This window comes from Anoplolepis gracilipes, chromosome 15 (genome assembly GCF_047496725.1).
Source record: "Anoplolepis gracilipes chromosome 15, ASM4749672v1, whole genome shotgun sequence".
In the NCBI taxonomy this organism is placed as follows: Eukaryota; Metazoa; Arthropoda; class Insecta; order Hymenoptera; family Formicidae; genus Anoplolepis; species Anoplolepis gracilipes.
In genome coordinates, this window is record NC_132984.1 from 7,799,511 (window position 1) to 7,823,476 (window position 23,966).

At 29.0% G+C, this 23,966-nt stretch overlaps 2 pseudogenes; both read left to right on the plus strand.

Moving 5' to 3' along the window:
- Positions 1-415: 415 nt before the first annotated feature.
- LOC140673720 (fatty acid synthase-like) lies at positions 416-8,554 on the plus strand (annotated as a pseudogene).
- Positions 8,555-8,814: 260 nt separating this feature from the next.
- On the plus strand, positions 8,815-21,011 carry LOC140674231 (fatty acid synthase-like; annotated as a pseudogene).
- Positions 21,012-23,966: the final 2,955 nt, after the last annotated feature.

Sequence of the window (23,966 nt, forward strand, 5' to 3'; positions counted from 1 at the left end):
CTGTAATATCTTTTTCTCAAAATTGAGAATATTTTTGTTTTATTGAAAAAGTTTTATATTTTTTTTATTGTAATATATATATATCATAGTTAAAAATTTGTAATATTTGTGTCAATATATTTATAAATCTAACATATTAAATTCGAAAAAGTTTCATTTACAAAATCATTAAAGCAATTAATACGTTATGCAATTTATGTTTACATAAATCACTTTTTGTTAACATTTTTAACAATTTTGTAACAATTTTTTTCTGTTTATTATCGTAATATTATTTTTCATTTTATATCAAAGTTTAATTGAGATGTCATGTATTTTTTTAAGAATATTGTAATACAAATATTATCAATGACTTAACAATATGACAATATTATATTTATTCTTATTATAATAAATCCTAACAGTTGCACATGAGATGCCTGCTAGGGTAGGAAAAATGAACAATATACAAAATTTGACGCAGAATTTTTTAATATATCGACCGAAGAAGCTCATGTAATTGATCCTGGAAGTAAGATATTACTTGAGCACACTTATGAAGCAATTATTGATGCAGGCGTAAATCTTGCAGAATTACGAGGAACAAACACAAGCGTTATCACAGCAATAAGTGTTCATAATACATCTGGAGTTAATATACAATAAACCTCACGTATGTGATTCAAATTGATTATTCAATAATATAAGTATCAGAAATCAATAAAAAGATACGCGCTATTAAAAAGTACATAAATATATGTGTGGATTTATTTAATTTTAAATGTTTAATAATTACACAAAGTGTTATCGCTTTAAGAAAATTATTTATTAAGGATTTATAAAAGAATTACAAGTAAGAGGAGATACTGTTTCTCCCGTATGTTTTTCTCGTTTCGCGTCTATCGTTCGACTTCGATCGACTTTTTTCTCTTCGTTTTCGATTTTTGATTTGCTCTGTCTTTCGAGCTCGTCTCTTATTATTATGAATTAGAAAGTCGCGTACATAAACATCGTCATCGAAAACATATGTTCGACGGTCGAGAATTTTAAATATAACGATCGATATAATAATACGACACATATATACAAAATTAAATGTCCTTTACAAAAATGTCTTTTACGCAAAAATAACTCCCCACATATGTTAATATGTATATAAAGTATATTACACTGAATACAAAAAGATATAATAAAAATAAATATTTTTTTATACATATAAAAACTATATGATAATTACTAACTAGATTGCTGGATTACCCATGCTTGGAGTCAATAAAAGTATTCCAGCAAACAGAATTTCTTATTGGCTCGGCATTACTGGACCATCGTATAACATCGATACTGCATGCAGCTCGAGTCATTTTGTTATGGTTGAAGCTTACAAAATGATTCAATCTGGTATTTGCGAAACGGCTATTGTTGCTAGTGTCAATTTATGCATTCATCCCTATGTAACTCATCAGTTTTTTCGTTTGGGTTTGTGAAAAATAATATTGGGTTCAAAGTTATTGAGTAGTCAAATTATCTAATAAATATGTTAATAAATATTTACTGACAAATTCATTATGTTTACAAAGGAACAAGCCCTGAAAAGGAATGGGAGAAAAAAATGTAGTAATTAGTCGCTAATTAAATAATCAAAACCTTAGTATTAATAATCATTAGGATAATTCAAATTTCTAAATTACTTTCAATAAACGCTCACGAAGAGCATAGCGCTAAAAGCGGATTTGTTCGCGCTGACTGCTGCGCTAACAAATCCGCGAGCGCTGCGTAATACGCGCGCGACAAATCATATCGTGACAGGCGCTACTTAAAATCAAAACGGTCGCCCGGAGAAGTGACAAATAACAAAAAATTTACTTTAACAAAAGATGACTTTGATCAAGGTTTAGATTAATAATATAAAGAAAATGAGAAAATTCGCGAACATTCTCGAATCTTTAGCTTATAAAAGCTCCTGCGCGCGACCGCCACTTCGCACTTGAACTCGAGCTCCGAAGCGATAGTGCGTGATCCTTCTTTCTTTAGCAAAATTCGTGGTAACTATTCGAAATCTTTGCTTTCTTCGAATAGCTGTAGCTTGCAGACAGTGAATTTTCATCTTCGCTTACTAAACAACGTGCCGATTACTTTCGCGTTTGAAATACGTCTTACTGCAGCTGCAGCTTGGTGCGACTCAGTAACGAACCGTTAGTCATTCAACCTGTAAATAAGTGTAAATAGTTATATTTTAGACAATAAAAATGGTTTATTGCAAATCGATTAGTAATTTAAGAGAACGTTGGACTTATCGGATCCGTGATTTTTACGAGTCTTTGTCGCTTTTTATCGCGCACACACATTACATAATTTTTAATTAATTTTTTGTTTAATCATATTTTGTTAAATTTGATAGTTTTTGTTTTTTAATAATAATTAATTTGCTCACATATATTTATCAAAGTTTGCAAAGAGATACTTGTTAGTATAATGAAGAAACTAGAAACAAAATTATATCTTTATTATTGCTTGAAACAAATAAACTACTGACATTATTTTAGGAGTTCTATCTGCTGATAGCTACTGTAAACCTTACGATGAAGAAGGTACTGGTTACATGCGTAGTGAATCAGCTGTAGTGGTATACCTACAAAAAGCAAGAGATGCAAGAAGAATTTATGCGACTTTTGTCTATGGTAAAACCAATTGCGATGGCTATAAAGAAGAAGGAATTACCTTTCCATCATTTGACAAGCAAAAAATGTTACTGGAAGAATTTTACGAAGAATGTGATATTTCGCCTCTTGAGCTATCTTATATGGAGGCTCATGCAACTGGTACTCTAGTTGGAGATCCTGTGGAACTTCAAGCCATCGATGAAGCTTTGTGCGCTAAAAGAGATTCTCCTCTGTTATTGGGTTCAGTGAAGTCGAATATTGGACATTCTGAACTCGTTAGCGGTCATTGTCAAATTGCAAAAGTAAGCTTACAACAAGGTACGATAAAATTAAAATAATTATATGATCTAATGCTACATGTAAGCTTATGAAAGTATTTTTTTATTATTTATTATAATTATAGAACTTGCAAGATATTATTATCACTATAAAAAACTGTATTTATCTCATAAAGGTTATAATAGCGATGGAAACTGCTATAATTGCGCCTACTATACATTTTAAACATCCACGAAAAGATATGACTGCTATCATTGAAGGAAGAGTAAAAATAATCACTGAAAAGACAGAATACAAAGGTGGTTACATCGGTATTAATTCCTTTGGATTTGGCGGTGCTAATTGTCACGTATTATTGAAATCAAATCCAAAAATTAAAATTAATAATAAAGCAGACGATAATTTACCTAGACTAGTAGTTACATCTGGACGTACAGAGGAAGCAGTTAAAATTATATTAGATGACGTAAGTACACATTTCAATTTTAATAATAATAATTTATAAGGTTTTTAAGTAAAACTAATAAGAAGAAAGGCAATATAACTAAACAAAACTCCTAAGTATCAGTTACAGTTACACAAATTGTACTAACAAGGGAAGATATGGAAGTATCTCCCTCCGATTTTAATGCGCTTTAAATATGTTGTAGTCTAGGTCAAAATAGGGGACACGTATTTTTTTACGTGCCTATACGGGCGTTAAAGTAATAAAACACCCTCTTGAAAAAAATCGGTTTTTATATTTCTAAGCAAATACCGTCGAAATGGTAAGAGATATAAAAAAAAGCTTTAAATAAAAGTTTTACAGTTTCTAATGTGCTCTAAAACTGTGCAATTATATTTTTCGAAAATGTCATATTTTTTAAAATCCTCCCTCTTCCCTTCATTTTTGAACGTTGCTTGTAACGTCGTTACCGTTACAGTTACTTTTTTCAGTAACTGTAACAGAGTAACGGCGTTACAAATTTTGTTTGTAACGGAAAAAGTAACTTCGTTACATGTTTCAATAACGAAATTAAGAGTTACTTTTATCGTTACTTTTCAGACAGCACATATCTTTAAAAAATGCTTAAGAGACAACTTAAAGACGTATTATTATCTTTTCAATATTTTTAAGACATCTTTCGACCTTTCTGTGCAGTCTAGGATTTTTTTCAAGTATACTTGAATATACTATACCTTTTTCGAAAATAATTTTCAAATAAAGAAACATTGATATTTTTCATGCATATGCACGCATGCATTTTATATGGTACATGTAACATTATACTATAGATACGTGCACACATATACGTGAAATGGGACTTAAGATTGATAAGAGTATTGAAACGCAATATCACATACTTAAAAACTGGTGGCTTTCTAGTCTCTTTCTAGTATTTATCTACTTTGTAAAAAACATTTAACTAGACAAATAATTCAATGATTAATCAAGAATTTGATGTTATGAAAATTATCGTATCCTGTTAGAATTTTAAAATAAAAAAAATTGAAAAGACGCAAAGAAAGCGATTAACTATATATTTACCAATCTATTGAAAGTAAACTAGTAATAAGAATATTACTTTATTTATATTTACAGAATCTAAAAGTGTTTAAGAAAACTTGTTTAACTTTTTTCCAAAAGTTTCCTTTATTGAAAATAATTTATTATTATCAAAATTATTACACACTTTATATCAATATAGCAATATCACTATCAAAAAATTATATCATTTTGATTACTTTACTGTAAAATAATGTTTAAAAATTTGTAGTGCTTAGTGTAAAAATTTGATCTTATATTAAAAAAATTTTTATGTAAAGTTTGTATTGTATACAAAAAAAGTAACGGAAATTGTAACGATTCGTTACTTTTTGAGTAACGGTAACGGTAACGAGTTACTTTTTGGAAAAAAGAACGGTAACGGTAACGAGAGTTACTTTTATAAAGTAACTTTCCCAACTCTGGTAAACACACTTGAAACACACTTGACCGCAATTGACGAATACACACGTATATACTTACGTATATATGTTTACTAAAATCAGTCCCACACACATATATAGTATGTACGTATTCTGTAATCTTATAATTTCAAAAATTTACAACTTTAATCGGTATATTTCGAGAAAAAATCGTATATTGGTAAAAAAATATTGATTTTAAAGAGAAAAAATAGAACTATATGAAATCGTGGATTAAATTTATAATTTATATAAAATTATGTCTCATTAAAGTATTAAACTAGGGTTATTTTCTGTTTGCAACTTTCGGCTACATTTCGTGATTCACGCCTACTGCCGCCCCATTTATTGCTCACGCGTTAACAACATGCCGTTTGCATGTAACTAAAGAGCGTGGTATTTATTGTTTAGTTTCAGTTCTGCAAATATAATAGGATAATATATGTGCCGCACTCCTTTTCCTATAATTACGCGCGTTTCGTTGTTAACGAGTGAGCAATAAGTAAGAAAGCAATAGATGTGAATAAGAATCAAGAAATTTAATCGAAAGTTGCAAATATAAAACAGCCGTATTAAATATCTCATAAACTATTCAATTTTTAGTCATAATATCTTCATAACTTTTTACACCAAATATTGCAAACAATCAATTTATATAAAAAAAATTGATTTTGTTTAAAAAGCTAGGTTTATCTGCACATCACCTTGGTACTTACTTAAGGTCAAACTAATTGCATCATTTTATATCCTTTTCAAAGTTACAACTTACTTTGTAGGAAACATTTTTCGATAGAAGCCTTGGTTTTCGAAAAAAAACATTTGATGCGTGAGCTCTGATAGACTTCATACATATATATAAACTTTTAATTTTATTTAACTTCCGGAATATAATACTAACAATAAGATGATATTATAAGATAATTGTTACCATATATAGTTACAATTAATAATAACTTATTTATAGGTATACAGTCGACCGATAGATGTAGACTATATTTCTCTGCTACATCATATTCATAGTGACAATATAAAAGGTCATCCTTACAGAGGATACATAATTGCTGGATCTAAACTATCTGATAACGCAATAATTAAGATGGAAAGCAACGTATATACAAAAAGACCGATTTGCTTCGTATTTTCTGGAATTGGATCTCAGTGTTTTAACATGGGTAATTAAATTACAATATACACACACGCACGCGCGCGAGCACGCACTCACGTACGCACACATATATGCATATATATATATTATATATATATATATATATATATATATATATATATATATATATATACAGGATGCGGCTATAATCTAGACAAAATTCGATTTGAAATTCTTGCTATATTATAATTCCGCCGGATGCGCTAAGTGGAACTAATGTATAGACACACATGTGGGTAAAAAGCTCGTAAATAAAAAATAACGGAACACGTGTTGCACAGCGCAAAATATAATTAAAGAACAGCGATAATTGAAAACCTTCGCGCCGGACAGATACTGCTTGAAATAATCAATTTTTACGGATACTCCCGATCAATAGTTACGACATTGTACAAAAGTATACGACTTCAGAGAAGTCTGAAGAAGAATTTTTCACACTAGCAAAAAAAGATATAGATTTGAAACTCTGCAGCTTAATAAGAAAAATTATCTTGATGAATTCAAGTAAAGTTTCGTAAAGTACAATGTTTTACCTACAAAATATATTTTTTTTAATTTTCCTACGATTTTGACCAAATTACATGACTTTGAAACTAATCTGTATTTTTCAGAAATATTGTCGACACTCGGTGAAAAATCATCGTAGGAAAATTTAAAGAAAAGCATTTTGAAGCTTAAAGTTTCAGTTTTAACGTGCTATCAATAATTTTTTAAAACAATTTGATCTTACTCCTACGCTCTAAAAAAGAAACATTGTTTTTTCTTTAAATTACATATTTTTGACATTCTGTAGTTCTTTAAAACAATTTTTCTCGAAAAATTTAAGTCAAATTCCTTAAACTACAACATTTTTCCTACAAAATCCTTTTCTTAAAACTTTCTTAAAACTATTTTCTTTTTGACCGAATTACATTACTTTGAAACCAGTCTTACATTTTTATTGAAAAAAGACGTTTACCGCCGGCATGTGCGCGTATGTGTTTGTAATAAGTGCTGAATTATCTGACATCTGGTTATCCGGCACATCTCTAATTGTAATAATTATACTTTATTTTTTTACCACTCTGCAACGCGCTATTCATTATCTGCAGCCGTATTTAAGTTTATGTCATAAGCAAATACACTTCTCAACAAAATTAAAAGATCACTTAAAATTAGCATGAAAAAATAAGGTCAAATTCAATTTCACGTATCTTTGCGAAAAATGGCAGCGTAGAGTGATGTTTAAAAAAGCATTTTAAACCTCGAAACCTCAAAGATACATGAAGTTGAATCTGACCCTTTTTCATGCTAATTTTAAGTGATCCTTTAATTTTGTTGAAAAGTGTATAAAGCTTGCAAAATGCAACTAATAATATTATAACTACATCTATTAGTTTACTTCTTATACAGTCCGTATATAAAAGATTCAGATATATGTATTAAACTAATTTTTATAAAATTAAACAGATAAATATGTCTAAATAAATGAAAAAGTCTAAAACTACAATTTTTTCGACTAAAATATATAATTATAGAAAATCACAACTTTTAATATAGTTGTAGAAAATCACAATTTTCTACGTACATTTATAGAAATCTATAAACATGCTCAAATCATATAATTTGACATAAAAATTACACAGCAATAATGTAAAAAATTTTAGTCGCATTATAAAAAATGTAATTTTCGCATAGTTTTCGCGTGAAAAGTTGTAAAATTATTTCCAGGGATGCACATGTAAAATAAAAAAAAGAGGGTAGGTAAAATGTTGGTATAAACATCTGCAGACGAAGATCTACTAAAAAATTTAATGCACTTTTAGGTGAAATTAGGAGTGGTGTGAAAGTCCCCCATTTTAACCTAACATATTTAAAACTATACAATGTATGCAGTTGCATATTTAATAAGACTTTTTGAATAAATTATCTATTTTTTTAATTTTTAAATTATATTGATTTTGCTATGTTAGATGTAACATTTCTAAAAAATTTTATTTTAAAGTGTTTTCTTAGTTTTCAGTAAAAAAATTACAAACTAAACTACAATATAATACAAATAATTAAATAATTGCAACAAAATCGATATTAATCAAATTACTATTAAAAGTGACTCATTTCGATCCCTTTGAAGCGAATTTTGACCACTTTCCCACTTTTTTATTTTCATGTTTAGTAGCTCAAAAGAGAAAGAGCTATAAGAAAACATATGTAACTTTCGTTACACTTTTTGGGTAAAAATCAGCACATTTTACCCATCCTCTTTCAGAGATTTTATTTATATTTAGATTTATTATGTAAAAATATTACATTATTTGAAACAACGCGTATATCAACAATATTATGCAATAATATATTCTTTTAAAATATTTGTAGGTCAAGCTTTAATGAAATTTCTAGTATTTACAAAAGCAATCCATAAATGCGATACTGTCTTAAGACCTCATAACATATTTGTCACAGATATTTTAATAAATGAAAACAAACATATTCTCGACAACATAGTTAATTTACTTGTGGGCCTCACTGGATTGCAGATATGAACGTATTTGTATGTATAAATAAAGTATACTGTCTGTAGGTCGCAAGATTTTTTTGATATTATCTAATTTTTGTAAAGCTTTATACTAAAGATCATAAGAAAACTAAAAATTCTTAAAAATAAAATAAAAGAATTGAAGTTAAAAAGAGCTCTTTAAATATACATAATTATATACAGAAAGCAAAATTTGCAATATTTTATAATATTATTTTATTCAAAAGAAGAATATAAAAAGTTGGAATGCATAAAAAATGATATGTATTGCAGATCGGAATAGTTGATCTTTTAACAAGCATTGGTATCACTCTTGATATTATAATGGATCATTCCATTGGCGAGTTGATTTGCGGATATGCCGACGAGTGTTTAACGGCCGAACAAACAATCACAATGGCATATTATGTCGGCTTAGCATTTTTTAAGTCAAAAATAATAGATGGTTTAATGGCTGAAATTAATCTTGATTTCAAATCTTTGAAGAATATATGTCCATCGGATATTGACATAGCTTGTTACAATAGTTCAAATAATTCTATTGTAAGTGGACCAACAAACTCTGTAAAAGCATTCCTCGCAAAGCTACAGGTTTGTAAATGCTTAAATAGTTTAAATAGAAAAAAATTTATTTATTGCTTATAATTATGTTGAATTAAATAAACGATAAAGTTTATTTTTATTTAGAATAAAAACATTTTTGTAAAAGAAATTGCCTGTGGACATGTACCTTTTCATAGTCGTTACGTCGAGCCTGCAAGAGTTAAACTTTTGGAATATTTGAATCAAATATTGCCACAAACAGTGTCTCCAAGCTCAAAGTGGTTGAATGTGTTGAATGAATCTTGTGGACAGTTTAACTCATCTCCAAAGTCATGTCTAGCAAAATATTATACAAATTATCTGCTAACTCCGGTATTCTTCTTAGAAGCTGTGCATTTTATTCCAAATGACGCAGTGACGATTGAGATAGCGCCGCAAGATATTCTACAATACATTCTTAATAATTCCTTCGAAACAACAGTAACAAATGTCGCTTTATATAAATTTTCTCACAAACCGAACATTGAAATGTTTTTACACGGAATTGGAAAACTTTATACTGCAGGATTACAACCGCAGATCCCAAATTTGTATCCAGAAGTTAAGTTTCCTGTAAGTCGTGGTACACCGATGATTTCTCATCTTGTAAGGTAAATTATATTTGATATAGCACAAGTTCTTTTTAGTGTAAAAAAATCAAAAATTAATAAAATTTTAAAAAGTAGAAAATTAAATTGCATTACTTTTAAATGTTTAAAATGATAAAAAAACACAAACTAATGTTTTATACATTGTTGAATTAATGAAATACCTTGCAGATGGGATCATTCCGAAGATTGATACATGTTTTATCATACCGGACAAAGAAAACTTGATGTTGGAGAAGTTACTATTTCTATTAATTTATTAGAGGAAGAATTTTCATATATGACCGGGCATGTCATTAATGGAAAAAATTTATTGCCGGCTACAGGATATCTTTCACTTATATAGCAAATGATTAGCTGGTTGAAAAAGATACATTATCTCAATCTACCAATTGTATTTGAAGATGTCAATTTTTTAGGTTCTACGATTTTGTCAAAAGAAAATCCAGTCAATTTAACTCTTATGATTGAAAAAGGTAACTTTTGCAATTAAACTAATTTTGCGAATTAGAATATGAAAAGGATGAAAAATTTTTACATAAAATATAAACAAACAAAAAATTTAGTTGAGAAAAATAAATAAAAAAAAGATTTACATCTAATAAATATAAATCGTTTTATATTATTCACATTTTATTCGGATAGAAATTGTCCGAATAAAAGTGAAAGTCAGACATTTATCTGTCCGAATAATTGTTCAAAAATCAGTTTAATATCTGAACCTCCTATATGAGGATCAGAAATTATGTTGACATAAAGGTAATCTTTAAGTGATATAAGCTGTTGAATAACTCTTACATATTTTGTCAAAGGTGTTTATGCCTCCTTTTAAAATTAGTATTAAAGGAAAGTAAAATTCGAAAAATTCTAATTTTTACAGAAATATGTATTTACAGTCTGCAATCTGAGTTGGTAAAAACCCAGATGTAATTTAAGTTATTCTTACTACGGAAACAAACAATTACACACTAACGTCCTTATACGTAATTTCAGTACTAACAAATTTTTTTAGAAGAAGATACCGAAGCACGTCATATATTAGTTGTTCTAAAATTTACAGTAAAAAAATTGATTGAGTTATAAAGACTCACCATGCCGACGAAGGGATTAATTTTACGATAAAGCAAACTTTTTTCATCGATAAAGGAAAAAGCGGTATTTTTAGCGTTTCTTCAAACTTTTTTTTTTTTTAATATGATAAAAAAAGTTTCCGTTAATATTTTTTGAGTGAACATTTTTTTAACCTATCGGAGACATTTTCAAAATCGATTATGAAACGTTATGAAAGAAACATTAGTGAAACATTTCTAAAACAAATATGTGCTATCTGGACAAAATCCAATTTCTATTGTCAATTTACAGTAGACTGAGTTGTAAATTTATTTAATTTTTATATATTGTTTTCATTTTTGCTATTTTAGTCAATATGTTACTTTAATTTCTTGGCAAACTTATCTAATTTTATGCCGTCAATCTATTGACAATATTATATATATATATATACTAGAGTCTACATCAAAATTTTTTTTTCTACTATCTTAAATAAAATCAATGAAAATGTCATTGATTAAAGTAATGACAAGATTTCACAAAGATTAATGAGTATAATACTTATTTCTAATAAAAATACATTTTTTTTCTTTTTTTGTTTTACTACTTATGATTAATGATAAGATTACACTGAAAACCCACTATCATAAATTCATTTTAAATAGATTCAGAATTCAGAATAGATTTTAGTTTGTAATAAAAACTGAATAATTTATAAGTGAAACTTCTTTTTATTAATAATAATACATTGATTTATTTATGAATAAATTTATGTTGGATTAATTATTATATTTTTATAGATACTATTTATAAACATTTCCCCTAAATACTTTGTAGAAATTGTTTTTGATAGACTTAATTGCTTAAGTATCATACAAGCTTTATTTTAAAATGTTAAACAAATTTGATCATCTTATAGCGAATTTGGTTGAACTGCACTTATGCACACTAATGCACACAAAAGTTATCGTACACAAACTTACATTAGCATAAATAATTAAAAAAAGGAAATAATACTAAGAACCATTATTAGTGTTCAATATGAATAATAATAATAATAACAATTTATATTATTATAATTACCTTAATTTTTTGATTACTTATGTTTACATTGTAAATTTGTGTATAATAATTTTTAATATGCACCAATCGAATTTGCTATTAAGCATAGCATATTTAGCATTTTAAACATTGAAGAATTTCAATGCGTAATTCTAATTTTATTAGTAAAAAACTAAATCAATACTTTTAAAATACCTTAACATTAGAATTGAACTACAATTAGTAATGATCACAAATATACCATATAGTTTTGTTGTTTCGCACTTAAGCATTCCTCTGACAAGCACAGCATAAAATTGCAAAAATTTACGCTCAATAAAGTACAATTAGGGGATATCACAGCTTTTTTTTAATTACAAAATTATTTATAATTTACTTTTACGGTTATTGAAAATATTAATCTAAGTTTCTGACAAAAAAGCATATCTGTTGGGGAGAGCGCGAAGTATCGCGGATTGCCGGACGATCGGTAGCGAGCGAAAACGTTCTAGGAGTTTCGAGACAATAAACGGACAACGGACAAGAGTCAGGCTGTAAGACGGACGACACTTTAGACAAAAATTTAATAAAAGGGTCAAAGTCCTTAAATATTATTTACACTATTTACAGATTCTTGAATTAGTTTGAGAGATCAAAAAGGCGTAGCCGGCTTAGGGCTTTCGATGCGCACTATCGAGAATTTTTATGTCGCTGACCGCGAGCTACGGAGCAAATAAAAACGAATAAAATTAAGCTACTCAGTTTCACCGCGCGAACAACGTGATAAGATCACCGGGTAGAGAGATTTCGAAAGACTTACAATTAGAGCGAACGACGCGATTACTCTATCTATATCTTTACGTAAACGAGACGTAGCGAAAAGTGCGCGGCGCGCTTCGCTTCCGAGGCGCTATTAATTACGAGCGCCGAAATGATCGTTAATAATTAATTTTGCAGATTCTCAACAATATCAGATCATTAATATCATAATCATTTTTCTTAAAACTTAAATTTATTTTTGTAATTTACTGTTGCGAATTGTATATCAACATGTTTATACTACTTTCATGATTAAAGATTGGCTAATATATTTTTTAGAAAATATCATTATTAATTATATTATACAATCTCCTATTCTAAACCATATTTACAAGGAACTACTATCTTACGATATTCTTACAGGTAGTAACAAATTCGAAATAATCGAAGGAGATAATGCTGTCGTTACTGGAAAAGTACGAGTTCCAGTTAATATTGAAAACGAGAAAATATGTACTACATTTATGGATCGAAATGACAACGACAAAGAAGAGATGACTATGAAAGATATCTATAAAGAATTAAAACTTCGTGGTTATCAATATATGGGCGAATTTCGTGGACTAAAAAGCGCGTCAGTCACAGAAAAGAATGGTCATATCGTCTGGTCTGACAACTGGATAACATTTATGGACAACATGTTACAGATGATGATTTTAGGACAGAATACGAGAAATCTCTTTGTACCAACAAGAATTCGTAAAATGGTAATTGATCCAAAATCTCATATAGAACACATCAGAAAATTTTTAAATAAAATGAACGGTAAGTTTACAGTGTTATAAGTAGGCACAATATTTAACGAAAAAATATTATTTTTTTAAATATGCATATATTTAATATGTTATTGTGTTATATTGCAGAAATCCTTGTACAGAATTACAAACATTTAAATACTTTGATATCTGGAGCAGTAGAAATATACGGCGTCATAGCTACAGCTATATCTCGCCGACAAAATGTAGACAATCCCGTTCTTGAAGAGTACAAGTTTGTCGCTCATCGAGATTTAACTGTGATGTCTTTGCAAGATGCAATAAGAATGTCGGTGCACATTGCGCTTGAGTGTTACAATATGATAAACGTAAAAATTATCGAATTTATCGAGGATTGCGATCAAGTAATGACGGAGAATTTAAATTGTTCATTTGTGAATACAGTTTTAGATGAATTACCACAAATTCAGTCTAATATAAAACTGGTCACAACACACGAACAGTTCAAAGATATTGCTTTGCCTGACAACGTTACTGTAACAGAATTTAGTGAACTGACCAAAAATGAAAATTTTTTAATAGTCATTGGTTTTGGAATTTTAACAAAAAATAAGAACAAATTATATGAACAATTATTATCGGTCATGATGCCGAAGGGCTTTCTTCTGACATTAGAAGAGTTGGATGCTACTTACGACTACTCATGTCTGGATAAATGTGGATTAAAAGTAGTTTTAGAAAAACGCACCAACGATAAGACAATTATATTATTGAGAAAAATACAAGATATTAAGAGGAATCAGCAGATTGTGCATGTGAACAATTATGAATTCTCATGGATGGATAAACTTCAATCACTCATGAACGTAGAAAACGAGGCTACAAACACGATTATAGTCGTTGCAGAAGGAGACTTCGAATGCGGCCTAATCGGTCTTGTGAATTGTTTACGAAAAGAACCGGGCGGTGAAATGATTAGAGCTGTATTTATTCAGAATAAGGATGTGCCTGTTTTTTCATTGCAAGACTCGTTATACATGAAACAGCTACAACTGGATATACCCATCAATGTTATACGTTCCGGTAACATTTGGGGATCTTACAGGCATTTTCCATTACCTTTACTAGAACCAAAATACGTAAAAAGTGCTTATGTTTCTTAATTGGTACGTTAAGAAGATTTGGTACATATTTAAAATTGAAATAAAAATTGAAATAATGATTTGTGATATTTTTATTTATAAATTAAGTAATTATTTATTTATAAATTAAGTAATTATTTATTTTAATATGACTAAAATACTTTGTTATATTTATATATTCCAGATACGAGGTGATCTGAGCACTCTTTGTTGGATGCAAAGCAGGATATCTTCCCTTAACAATAATGAAAAAGATCTAATAAAAATAGTCTATGGGTCTATTAATTTTAGAGATATCATGACAGCTAGCGGCAAACTTATTTCGACTTCCTTCGAATCTATCACGTTCGATCAAAATGGTAGTTCTTTAATCGGAATGGAATTTGTTGGTTTTAATAAAAATGGACAAAAAATAATGGGATTGTGTTCAAATGAGTAAGATAACGATACATACACAGAGTCATAATTAATTATAATAATATTTTTAACAAATTTTTAATAAAATTTTAAAATTTTCAATTTTTATATTACATTTTATATTAAATTTTTTAAATTATAAATATTTTTAATAAAATAAGAAATGAAAGAATTGTAATATTTCATATTGTTATATTTTATATGCTTTTTTAACTTTTATTATGTACGGAATATCATTAAAAATAGAAAAAACTTTTAACTTAATTTTAATATAATCATAAATACTACATAAATACTTTATATTAATTATTTTTTTAAATTATTGTGTTTAGGGGAATAGCAAATGTTCGCGCAGCTGATAAATATCTCAGCTAGATCATACCTGACGAGTGGACGATGGAAGACGCAGCGACGGTTCCTTGCATATATAGCACGTGCTATTACGCTTTGTATTTGAGAGGTCAAATGAAGAAAGGCGACAAAGTGTTAATTCATTCTGATACGGGAGGCGTTGGTCAAGCAGCGATTTATCTCGCGCTTCACGAAGGTTGCGAAATATTTACAACGGTTGGGAGTGTCGAGAAACGAAACTTTATAAGAGAAACGTTTCCCTCTATTCCCGAGGATCATATTGGAAACTCTCGAGACACGAGTTTTGAACAAATAATTATCGAGAAAACGGCAGGTCGCGGAGTGGATATCGTATTAAATTCTTTAGCTGAAGAGAAACTGCAAGCATCCATTCGTTGCTTAGCAAAGGGTGGACATTTCCTCGAAATTGGAAAGTTTGATATGATTTCCAATAATCCTTTAGACGTATTTGCATTTTCCAAGGGTATTAGTTTCCATGGTATTTTGTTAGATAAATTATTTTCTGCAAAACAAGAGAGTAAGATAACATTGTCGAATTTAATAATAGAAGGTTTAAAGAAAACCGCTATCAAACCGTTAAGCAGAAAAGTTTTTGAAAGGGATGAAGTGGAAGCTGCGTTTAGATATATGGCTGCTGGAAAACATATCGGCAAGGTATGAATATTTTCCAATATACATAAAATGAACAGAATAATTAGAGTATTAAATTCTCAAAAAATACACACAGTTTTTTATCTTTTGCATTATCTTTATTACATATGAAAAAATCGTTCTCTATGTTTATACTTTAAAACTTGAACATTTCTATAGTAAGACTATTTTTATTTCTTTGATTTGATTGTTAAATTTTTCATTTCTTCTTATATTAAATCTTATAAATATTTTATCTTTTTTATCTCTACTCTTGTTTTTGCCTTATAAAAGGGATGAGTATTGATTTATTAATGTTTATAAATCAATCGTTTTTAAATATTTTTCCACACTTTTTACATAACTTCCTTCATTTCTTCTTCGCTCTTTTCTAATATTATTATATTATCAGCATATCAAAAGTCAGCAAACAAAATTTGCAATCTCTCATTGTTACATGTTACGTTTCCAATGTGATTTTTGTTTATTTTTATTTTTATTTCAAATTGAATATTGTTAACAATCATAAATCTTAATTGTTTTTCTCGTAAGCCCAAAACTTCTGTCACTATTTATTTTTGCGTTTCTTTGTATGTTTATTTTATTTTTTTCAACAGCTCTATTTTTATTTCCCTTTTACTTTGAGATCTCTTATTCTCGATTATATCACAGAGACTTTAAGAAAAAATTAAACAGCTTCTTTTCTTTGACATGTTGCATTTTCTTAATTATGCTGTAGTACATGTACGGGTGCTTCCACAAATACAGATCAATGAATTGAGTTGCCTATCTGACGATCGGTAGGGGCATGTTTTACCGAGCTCGCATAATGGAAAATTAATAAAATTAGGGGATCGATTACGTAATTTTTTCTTTGTGAAAAGTGAAAAAATTACATGATTGATACCTTAAATGCAAATCCGGTAATAAATGAGAAAACTGAAATCGGCATTTAACATACAGTATATAATTGTAATATTTAATAATATGAATAAAATAACATATACAGAGAAAATTTTACATTAAAAATAACTATCGTATGTTGTAACTGTGGACCATTAAGAACATTCCAAGTTAAAATGCTATGTAAAACTGTAAAAATTGACGTAATTAATGTAATTTTTACCTAAATTACGTCAATTTTTACTGTTTTACACAGCATTTTAACTTGAAATATTCTTAATGGTCCACAGTTACTCTACATACCATAGTAATTTTTAATATAAAATTTTCTCCGTGTAGATAACACAATTAAAATATAATAACATAGATAAAATAGGAAATAAAATATAATAAATTTAAACAAAAATCATTTTATTTCTTATTTTATCTGTCTTATTATATTTTAATTGTGTTAATTGTGTTAGTATATTTTAATTGTGTTAATTGTGTTATTATATATTTTAATTGTGTTATTTATCTTATATTATTTATATTATTAAATATTACAATTATACTGTATGTTAAAAGCCGATTTCAGTTTCTTCATTTCCTACCGGATTTGCATTTAAGGTATCAATTATGTAATTTTTTCACTTTTCACAAAGAAAAAATTATATGATCGATCCTCTGATTTTATTAATTTTCGATTATGCGAGGTTGGTAAAGCATGCCCCTGCTGATCGTCAGATAGGCAACCCAACTTACTGATCTTACTGTATGTTGCAGAAACAGCCTGTACAAGAGTTACATACATATATTATGCTTGTTTCCTTTTTACATATGTTTGAAAAACCCTTTCTTTTTAAAGATCTCTCTTTATTGACTTATTTAAATTTTTTTTATTTTTTTTATTTAGAGCCACACTTTATTTTATAAAGACAGTTTATTCATTTTTACAATTCTCTATCTAAAATTTTTATTTTTTCTAACAGTTTATTTTCTTTCACATTCTCTTTTTTCTTGATTTTAAAATATAATATAATTTGCATATCAATATTATTTGTAGATAATAATAAAAGTTCATAAAGAAGATGAACCCTTGGATACGCCTATACTTGCACATCCCCGATACTACTGCCTGGAACACAAATGCTACATCGTTTTAGGTGATTTAGGTGGTTTCGGTCTAGAATTAATTGACTGGTTAATTATACGGGGTGCAGAAAATCTAGTAGTAACTTCGCGAACTGGGATAAAAAATGGTCACCAGCGCTCAAGAATAATATTATGGCAATCTTATGGTGTGAATATACAAATTGTTACAACGGATGATACTTCGAAATACTAAGACTGTGAATCTATATTAAAGTTTGCCGAAGAACAAGGTCCTGTGGATGCTATATTCCATCTCGCAGTTGTGTTAAAAGATAATATATTCAAGAATCAGTCCCTACAAACATTCGAAGATTCCTTTGTGTCAAAGGCATGGACGACGAAAAATATGGACCAATTATCAAGAACAATTTGTCCTCAACTTCGACATTTTGTTGTTTTCTCTTCCGTTTCATGCGGAAGAGGTAACGCAGGTCAAACAAATTACGGAATGGCAAATTCCGTAATGGAAAGAATTTGTGAGAAAAGAGTGAAAGAAGATTTACATAGTTTGGCTATACAATGGGGCGCTATTGGTGACGTTGGGCTTGTCGCCGATATGCAAGAAGACGATAAAGAACTTGTCATTGGAGGTACATTGCAACAAAGTATATCTTCTTGCTTGGACACATTAGAAGTATTCTTGCTACAAAATCGACCAATTGTAAGCAGCATGATTGTTGCTGAGAAAAGAAAAGGCTCTGGTACAGCAACTAATCCACTTGAAGCGGTTGCAAATATTATGGGTGAGTTCATAAGCAATTATTATGTAAAAGATTCGTGAGAAAATATTTATAAAAATAAATTTTTATTTGACTGAATATATTATTAAGATTGCATTATGTTGAAATAATAATGCATTATAAACATTGCAAAAATGTTAACTTTAATAATTATTATACTTTAATTTTAAGATAAGGTCCAATTAAAATCACATTTAAATATTTAATTTTTTATCTAATTTAATTCCTTCTTTAATTTTTAAAATAGGATTAAAAAATCCAAATATAGTAGCGCCAAACATACCGCTAGCTGAACTAGGCATGGATTCAATGATGGCAGTGGAAATTAAACAGACGTTGGAAAGAGAATTTGATATTTTATTAACAGCTCAAGATATCCGAAATCTGACTAGTGCAAAACTTAGAGAAATGACACATACAGCCGAACAAGAAAAGACATCCGATGCCACTGAATATGATACAAACGATTTGAACGGTTTAAAAATATTGACTCGAAAACTTAAGGATTCAAACTTGACTTCAGATATTTATGTAGAACTCTCTACAAAGGAGGAAGTTGCTGGAAGCAAAATATTCTTTATACCAGGAACTGACGGCTGTGCAAGCGTTTATAAACTGATAGAATTAAAAATTAAATCCTCGGTCATATGTTTGCAACACGATGCACTTAATATGCCGGGTTTTACTCGTTCAATAATGAAATCAGCAGAATATCTTTTGCCTGTACGATGTTACAAGATAATTTATTTGAAAAATTTATTTTATTATTAAACTGCTATTTAAATAAAAAAAATATTTGATTATACATATACAATTGCGCATGCATGAATGCACATGCTTTTCTTATATACTGTTTCATATATTTTCATTTTTCTAGCACATATTGGAGAAAATGCAAAGTCAAGAAGAATTTTTAATTGTGGGTTATTCATTCGGATCTTTCATCGCCATTGAATTAGCAAGATTATTAGAAGTTTATAAGAATAGAAGAAGAAGAAGAAATAGAAGAAGTGAAAGAAAGAAGACAATATTTTATAAAATTTTTATAATTTATATATTTATTATTATATAAATATATAAATTACAATAAATTTATAAAATATTGTCATTATACAAACCAAAATATATCTAAAAATATATATATCTTGTAAAATTCTTCGAAGTACTATATCTAATACTTATCCGTGTAACAATAATTTATCAAATTAAACGATATTTTAGATTTTTACACAACTGTGACGAGCATCAGATAATAAAATCAATTCAATCTCGCAATTCTAAAGAAATCATTTATTTCCAGAGAAATCATTTTATACTTAAAAATATTTCATTATACAATATATGTAATTCTATTCTCTAAAAACTAATGCTAATGCATTTTAATAACATAAGAGTGTTTTATTGCACATTGAAACTACATTTTTTATATATTAAATATCATAAATTATAAATCAATAAAACTTTATAATTATACATAGATTATTGTATTTTTTAAACAAAAATTAAATTTTCTTATTTTTACATAACTCATACATTTTGATATAATGAACATAACATTAAAAAAATAAAAGATATTAGAAAATTTAAATTAGTCTCATCCTTTAATATTTTTTTCAAATAAAAAAAAATTCATGCTATTTTTAAATTAAAAAAAGAATTTTTCATGAAATCTAAATGAAATTAAAATTTACTCACGAAAATTTGAATATTATAAAATTTACTCACGAAAATTTGAATATTATAAAAAAATAAACTTTACTACTTATAATAAAGACGCTTATTGCAGTTATATATATATATATATATATATATATATATATATATAAATGATTATATCAAAATATCTTATGAGAAAATAAAAAAACAGAAAAATGTAGACAAAACTAAATAAAAAAATTTTTTCAGAACATTAATGATTACAAAAAAGAATAATACATTTCTAATCTATTTAATTGAAACTTATTGAAAAAACAAACATGTTGAAATCTAGAAAGAATTAACCATGCTCTCTATCTCTTGTCTTCTCTCTCTCTTTATTTCTGGCTTGTTAGTAGAGATTGCATTAGTTAATAGTTTCCTGCTTTCACTTTGGAGTTTGCTTGAGCCAATTTTGACATGCTTTCTTGATTTTATTTATGTCACAGTTTTCTTTTTTGTTATACATCACACCTAAGAATAAATACAGAATTTGAACAATATAAATTTATAATTAATTATACATATAAAACGTAATAATCTAAATAATTTACCTTGTATCAGATCCCACAGATAACATTGTTCTAGAGGAATTTTTGCAGAATTCGGATCAATAAAAAAGTATGTAGTATTGTTACGTCCAGGCCCGTAGAAAGAATGGGTCAGAGGAAGGGCGTAACAGGAACTCTTCCGATGTCAAAAGTCTTATCGACGAGTGACTCAGTCGAGCGAGCTGCAGGTTAGCAAACAGGTAAACGACGGGTGTCGTTATTACTCTGTTATGCGAACGCTCTCTCGGTGGTCCCTTTTTGGTAAGAGAATCGAATCTCTTTTACGCGGGACGGGACCTTGTGTGATCTTTCGCGTGGAGGGAGTGAGGGAGTTAAATAAGTTTACCGATCATTTAATTTTTAAATTAACATTTATTCAATTGATCCCTATCATTATACATATAACTTTATTGATATTATCAAATCCGCCTTAATATTATTTGTATGAGTGTGTGTGTGTGTGTGTTTGTGTGTGTGTGGATCGCGAGTGTTACATAAGTACGGAGGTCATCAACAGAAAAGAAGGGGAACGAGTGCGATTCTAAAGATTTTATTCTGGTTGGTATTTGTACAATAGTTTATAATAAGAAAAAAAATAATAATAATAAAGATTTACGAACAGTGTTATGTATGTTACGGCGCGATTTCGCACACGGTCGTGTCGTCCGATCTATGGTCTAGGTTACACGCGAGAATCGGTGGGTCGGCGCGATTTTAGGCATACTTAGGCAGATTTGTTGCGTTTTTAGCTGCTCGTCAGGTTGTGGCCCAGTTGTGGCTCTTGCTCGGCAGGTGGTCGTTGTTGGGCACTGACTCTAATAATTTTCAAAACTCCCGATATGAAACGAATTTCTTGTCAGCGAAAGACCGAAAACAAGAATGAGCGGGAGTAACTGTGCCGAATGAATCTAACGTTGTACTATCGACTGATTTTAATTTTGTAGTGTTCGTAATGCGCGAGTCTTCCCTTTTTATATTAAATCTTGAGGGCGTGTTAACAATTTGGGCGGGAGTATTTTTGAGATTTTGACGTGTAAAAAGCTGTCGTTCGGTGAGAACGACCCTTCTCCTCCTTATTTTTGATTGTTGCTGATTGGTGGGCTCTGCACGGCCTCTTAGGAAATTTGGAGATTCTTTATTTGGTTATCTCCTGGGATTATGCAGCTGTTTTTATCCATTATTTATTTAGGGGATCTCGCTTTCGGTCCTTTTCGGTCATTTCTTTGAACATCGATTTCAATGTTTTAAAACATTTTTTCGTTCCGCGGCCCTCTTATGAATGGTCGGGCAATTATTGCTTTATCTTTATAGGAGGTAAAGACGTGGAGCCGACAGTGCGTAGCGGCATTATTTGTTTCTTTCTTAGGATTATGCAGCTGTGTTTGTTGATTTATTCATTTAGAGGATCTCACTATCGATCCTTTCCGGTCGTTTCCTTTGAACATCGATTTCAATGTTTTTTAAAATATATTTTTCGTCGCGCGATCCCTTTTATGATTAATCGGGCGATTATTGCTTCATCGTGGGAAGAAAAACGTGGAGCCGACAGTGCGTAGCGGCATTATTTGTTTCTTTCTTAAGATTATGCAGCTGTGTTTGTCTGTTTCGTTGTTTAGAGGATTTTGTTATTGATCTCTTCCGGTATTTGTTTAGATATCGTTTTTAGTAGGTCTAAACATTATTTGATAATAACGGTTCTTTTTATTGCGCGACCCGTTTTTTGTAACCGATCGAACGATTATTGTTCATTTCGTGGGAGGAAAAACGTGGAGCCGACAGGACGTAACACCCCCGGCCTTAGACAAATGTTGGGGAGAAACCCAACATTTGCAGAAAAAGGGGAGAGATATGTTTTTCTCTTCCACGGATTTCGTTTAGGTTTGTTTATGTGTCTATGTTTTCGCACGCTGTTTGTTTATAAAGAAAAAAGAGGAAAGAAAAAGGCAACCTTTTTTTAATGTTAAAATGCAAAACTATCTTCTCTTACGTTTTAAGAAAGAGAAAAGAAAAGCCAAAGGAGTGTTGTATTACGTTTCCTTGACCATCGTCGAAGGTTTAGATCTTTGTTTTCCTGGGTGACGTTTTATTGCTCTCAGCGAAGGAATAATAGTTAAGTATTTTTATGCTGTTTGTGGAATTAAACTATTAAACAAGATTGTTTTGCATTTTTTTTTATACGTGGATATTAAACTATCTTATAATGATATAATACATATGTTAACGTAATTATGCAATGTATATGTAATACTATAGAATAATGTTGTTATGTAATATTGTGGGTGTGAGGTATATATATACATATATAACTAAATATAAAAAATTTTTTCTTTTATTTTTATGTTAATCAATTGGGAAATATATAAAGAAAGTGAGATTTTTATATATATATATATATTTTTTTTTTTTATTATTATTATTATCATCACTATTGTATACATTTATATATGTATTTTCTAATCCTTATTTTAATGACGTAATAGCGATAAAGTAGTTAAATTTGTTGCAGGAGATCCACAATTGTAGCTTATTATTTCGTGTGTTTGATAAAATTTAATCATTAACATTGTTATTATTGCGATAATTTTCCTAATTCTGGAATCGATCTGAAAGTACATATAATTAATTAACATTTGGTCTGATATGTGATATTCGCAACCGATTCGGATGTACAATTCGACTATTTTTCTTTATTCTAACTTTTACGTTGTTTTTATTTAAAATTTCTAAATTTTCGTGAGATCCAGTATATTGATCTCCGAATTTTACCTGGTTTCGGACCTTTTAACAAAAATACCTGGTCTCCCGGTTTAAATTTTTGTGGGTTGATTTTCTTATCATAATGGGTTTTTGATTTAATTTTTGCCTGTATAACGTTATCGCGCGCGTTTCTTTGAATCGTATGTAACTGTGTGGCTAGATTTATTAAGTATTCGTCGTAGCTTGCTAATTTATCTTCTGATGCGAGAGGTTTGTTTGATGGAATTCTCGCTATTTTACCGAAAACTAGTTCGTATGGAGTGT